Raw genomic sequence first — 6,000 nt, forward strand, 5'->3', positions numbered from 1 at the left:
AGCATAGTTTCATAATTAGCATTTTAGGTAATGTGTTTTTCTGAGTCAGTTGATGATGCTGATCGCTATGCTAACACTTTTAGCCACATTAGCATAGTTAGCATAGTTAGCATAATTAGCATTTTAGGTAATGTGTTTTTCTGAGTCAGTTGATGATTCTGATCGCTATGCTAGCACTTTTAGCCACATTAGCATAGCTAGCATAGTTAGCATAATTAGCATTTTTAATAATCTGTTTTCCTGAGTCAGTTGATGATGCTGATCGCAATGCTAGCACTTTTAGCCAAATCAGCATAGCTAGCATAGTTAGCATAATTAGCAAAAGCCGTTTTGACTAGCCTTTATCAAAAGTGGGCAGTGAGGGAGGCGGTGGTGCGTAGAGTTGGGCGTGGAAGGCGGGTTGCGTCTGCGGGCCATACAACGCCGCTTGCGGCTTTAATTATTATTATTATTATTATTCTTCTTGTCCTATAACGGCGTCTTTGAGCTTAATTTTGACCCCCGCCACATACCCGAAAACTCACCAAAATTGGCACACACCTGGGATAAATTGAAAATGAATTTTTGGCAAAGAGAACGCCACCCCCCCGAAGTCGATGACATCACGGCGAGCGATCCCGTAAAAAAAATGAATGGGCCAAAAATCGCTTATGGGGCCAAAAAAAAATATTTTGAAATACAGTTACGAAACCAAAACACGCGTGTTGGAGATATCCCAAAGAAGTTATGAAATCATTATGGGATGCCCACACGACCTACGGCTTGGCGGCCATTTTGTGGCGAACTCAGAGAAATGGCGATTTTCGTGTTTTTTGACAATATGGGAAAACTACACTTTTGTTAAAGCGATTTTCACGAAATTTCATACACATGCCAAAAACACGATTCTACAACTACCAAAGAAGTTTTGTTGACCTTTGACCTTGGGAAGGGGCGGCCATCTTGAATTTTCATAAAAAAGCACCTTTAGTAACGTATACAAACGAAAACTCGTCCTAGGGATTTTTATCGATCTTTTTGAAACTTCTCAGGCATCAATGGCAAGCTACTGTGGACAAAATGTTGGAATTAGAAGTTGTAGAATTTGAAACGCGTGCGCGTGGCGAATTCGCAACCGTCGCCATTTTAGCTAGCTCGCACATATTTTATCGGAATAGCCTGAAACTGAAATATGCGATACCCTGGCCCACACTGAACAAAACGATGTCACATACGACAAAATCGATAAAGGAATGTGGCCGTGGTAAGCAAAAAACCGTCGCAAAAAAAAGTGCTGACTCGGCAAAAAAAATTTTTTTCGGATTTTATTTTTAAGAATCGGCTAACAAAACCCAGATAACTTTGTCGGGTATATCCAAAGAAAGTTTTGAAATCATTACGTGATGGCGACACGACCTACGGTTTGGCGGCCATTTTGTGCCAAAATCTGCCATTTTGAGTTTTTCGCGTTTTTACACGATATGGAAAAATGAACTTTTTTTTGAGCGATTTTCACGAAATTTGACTCGCATGTCCCTAGCGTAAGTCTACAATCACCTTTGGAGTTTCGTCGACCTTTGACCTCGGGAAAAGGCGGCCATCTTGAATTTTCTATAAAAAACACCTTAACCACCAGATTCAAACGTAAACTTGTCGTTGGAATTTTCTTCGATCGTCTCAAAACTTTTTGGGCATCAATGGCAAGCTACTGTGTAAAAAATGTTGGAATTAGAAGTTGTAGATTTTGAACGGCGTGCGCGTGGCAAGCTAGCAAAGTGGCGCACTGTTATCACTCCCATGCATTTCAATACAATACAGTGAAAATTGAATGCATGCATTCATGCCTGAAACTGAATACATTGAAAAACACTGGATATGGACATATAAGGAATGTGGGCGTGGTTAGCATAAAACCACTGTTGCTAAGGACGACAAAAAGTTTACTTTTACCGATTTGTCCGAAACTGACGTCAATCTGTTCGTCCTCCCGAGGGGACCAAAACATAAAATGGTTGCTATGGAGATAAAATCAACAGAAAAGCCGCCATTTTGGAAAAAGTGGGCTTTTTAGCAACTTATGACATATAACTCTCACCAATGGAGGAATGTGTTTTTCTGAGTCAGTTGATGATGCTGATCGCTATGCTAGCAATTTTAGCCACATTAGCATAGCTAGCATAGTTAGCATAATTAGCATTTTAGGAAATGTGTTTTTTTGAGTCAGTTGATGATGCTGATCGCTATGCTAGCACTTTTAGCTATGTTAGCATAGCTAGCATAGTTAGCATAATTAGCATTTTAGGTAATGTGTTTTTCTGAGTCAGTTGAAGATGCTGATTGCTATGCTAGCACTTTTAGCCACATTAGCATAGTTAGCATAGTTAGCATAATTAGCATTTTAGGTAATATGTTTTTCTGAGTCAGTTGATGATGCTGATCGCTATGCTAGCACTTTTAGCCACATTAGCATAGCTAGCATAGTTAGCATAATTAGCATTTTAGGAAATGTGTTTTTTTGAGTCAGTTGATGATGCTAATCGCAATGCTAGCTCATTTAGGCACATTAACATAGCTAGCATGGTTAGCATAATTAGCATTTTAGGAAATGTGTTTTTCTGAGAGAGTTGATTATGCTGATCGCTATGCTAGGACTTTTAGTCACATTAGCATAGTTAGCATAGTTAGCATTATGAGCAAATCCAGCCTTGATTAGCTTTTAATTTGTGGGCGGTGAGGGCGGAGAGGGCCGCGGTAGTGCGTAGAGTTGGGCGTGGAAGGCGGGTTGCGTCTGCGGGCCATACAACGCCGCTTGCGGCTTTAATTATTATTATTATTCTTTTTCTTCCGACGGAAGAGTCGCCTTTTTGAGGCCTTTAAAATACCCCAAAACTCACCAAATTTGGCACACACATCAGGAGTCGCGAAAAATTTCGTATTTTACAGGAGATTGGCATGGGCGCACAAAAACGGCTCGACAGCGCCACCTACAGTGACATTTGTCCCGAGCCCCCGCATATGCTTTAACATACAAGCTTGATTTTTACAGGACATGTTCATCAGATGGAAACCTACAAAAAAGTCTCTTGGTACCAAGCTGTCAGTCGCACAGGAAGTCTGCTATATTGGTGTCAATATGTCATTTTTGCTCTATTTTGGACATTTGTAGGCCTCCTTCTAGAACGAACTCCTCCTAGAGATTTATGAATAATGACTCCAAACTTTGGTTTTGTAAACTAAACACATGTCCGATGTTAAATTGCAAAGCTTTTAAGTTTTTATGGATGTTTGTGACCATGGCGGCGCGTCAAAATTGGAGGTCGTTTCGAAAACACGCCATGAAAAGAAAAATGGCCATTACTCAGCCATGCATAATCCAATCTGATCCAAAATTGATGTGCATGATTGTAGTCTGACTCTGAACACATCTGCAGTGAAAAAATCTGGAAAAAGTGTAGCGCCACCTGCTGGCAAGAGGAAATGACATGTTTTACTTGGAGCATCACTGCTCCGAGTAGGATGAGCCGACACACCTGAAAATGACGTCCACCTGTTGAAAAGCCATTGAAGTTTACTCTGACAAAAAAACATAACTTTCAATGCGGGGGTGTGGTCGTGACAGAGCGGCAAAGTTGGGCATCTCGCTATGCACACAAAAGTTGCTCTCACGTGCACATTCCTTGTCCAATCTCACTGAAATTCAATGGATATGATGAAGCTTCTATTCTGAACCCATGGATATGACAATCTTGGACGAGCTCTATAGCGCCACCTAGTTATTGCATTGGGCACATTCTGCCCTGTATTTTCTCTTTGCTTTGTCCGATGTGCATGAAATTAAAACTGGAGATACTCAGAAGGGTCCTCTCTCATCATGTAAAGTTTCATGGGTGTACACCTGACGGTGCCTGCGTAACAGGAAGTGGTCGATTATGTGCACCCAAATAATAGAAATTTATTTTAAATCAGCCGTTTGTCTCAGGAAGCTGAGATTTCAGAATTAGATGCCTTTAATAACCTCCAGCTTTGATATGTAACACTATAGGGTCTACGAGAAACTTCATCACTTGATTTTTTTAATGAAATTTTGGACTGAACAAAGATTTTTAGCATAAATTCTGTTTAGGTTATCAGCACCAAGAATTCAACTTTCATAGGCATTTATGTGCTACTGCTTCCTAAAAAAATTCAGAATGATTGAAGTTACAGGTGACATCTTAGAGAGCATTACATCCAAAAAGGTCCGAAAACGTCTTTTTAGGCAAAACTGCAAACACCTATTTTTTTGCATAACTTATCTTTCAAATATCAGCACAAAAAAATTAAAAACGGTAGGGATCTGTGTTTGCTGCCTTCCATATTTTTTTCAGACTTAAAAGTGTAACAGATGATTTATATAAAATCCTTTTCATCCAAAAACCTGTGTTAAATCTGTCTAGACTCCAAACAAACATTTTTTTATGGTAACTTATGTTTCAACAATCGACACCAATTTTCACAGACCTAAAGCTGAACATGTCCCATAGCTCCCTGAATATTTTCATAGATATAAAATGAACTGGTCATTCTAACATCTGGCATTCTAACATCTAACATCTTACATGTCAAAGCCTCTCTCAGCCTGGCTCTGCTGAAGGAGTCGTGTTACAACCCCGCCCCCTCCTGCTGGGACCCCTGCTATGTAAATTAGCAAGCAGTGAACAGAGAGATGAGGAGTAAGAATGGTCATTACTCAGGCATGCATAATCCAAAGACAGCCAGTTAAACACTGAAAGACATATTTTTTCGGTATGTCTTTCATACATCTTTAGTATTAAAAACTCTCCAAGATGAATGTGCCTGACTCCACCTGCAGGTGGATCACAGACTTCCTGACGGACAGACAGCAGTATGTGAGGCTGGGGAAGCTCGTCTCAGATACTCGGACCACAAGCACCGGATCCCCCCAGGGCTGTGTCCTTTCACCCCTGTTACTCTCCCTGTACACAAACAGCTGCACAGCTGGTCAACTGTCTGTCAAACTCCTGAAGTTTGCTGACGACACCACACTCATCGGCCTCATCTCTGACGGAGATGAGTCGGCCTACAGGAGTGAAATAGCCAGGCTGGTGTCATAGTGCAGCGCTAACAACCTGGAGCTTAATGCTCTGAAGACAGTGGAGATGACAGTGGACTTCAGGAAGGCCCCAGCCCCCCTCCCCCCTGTCATCCTCTGTGACTCCCCGGTGACCTCTGTGGAGTCCTTCTGCTTCCTGGGAACCATCATCAGCCAGGACCTCAAGTGGGAGCAGAACATCAGCTCCATCACTAAGAAGGTCCAGCAGAGGATGTACTTCCTGAGGCAGCTGAAGAAGTTTCACCTCCCTGAAAAGATGCTGGTAGACTTTTACACCGCCATCATCGAATCCACCTTCACGTCCTCCATCACAGTCTGGTTCGCTGCGGCCACGGCCAGAGACAAGGCCAAGCTGCAACGCGTCATCCACTCAGCAGAGAAGGTGATCGGCTGCCACCTCCCGTCTCTCCAGGAGCTGCACATCTCCAGGACCTGGAGGCGGGCAGCCAGGATTGTAGCCAACCCCTCTCATCCAGGACATAATCTCTTTCGGCCCCTCCCTTCTGGCAAGAGGCTCCGGTCCATAAGGACCAGGACCTCGCGCCACAAGAACAGCTTCTTCCCCACTGCAGCCAGCCTGCTGAACAGAACCCCAACTCCCCCAGGTGACCCCCCCTCCCCCCCCCCCGCCCACCAAAGGACTGTCGGTGCCACTTACAGGCCCCACCATCCCAGCCCATCTGTGCTCCCACTTTAATTCACCTTACTCTACTGTATATAGTGTGTTGTTGTTGTTAACTTAATTTTTAACTTATTCTTAATTGCACTATACACCAAGTCAAATTCCTCGTTTTGTAAAGTGTGCTCTACTGAACCTGGCAATAAAACTTTTTCTGATTCCTGATTCTGATTCTGATTCTATTAATCATTGTTTTTTATTCATTCAAAATGCAATTAAATCAATATTT

This window comes from Oryzias latipes, chromosome 3, assembly GCF_053564925.1.
Source record: "Oryzias latipes strain Hd-rR chromosome 3, Olatipes_Hd-rR_3.1".
NCBI classification, from domain to species: domain Eukaryota; kingdom Metazoa; phylum Chordata; class Actinopteri; order Beloniformes; family Adrianichthyidae; genus Oryzias; species Oryzias latipes.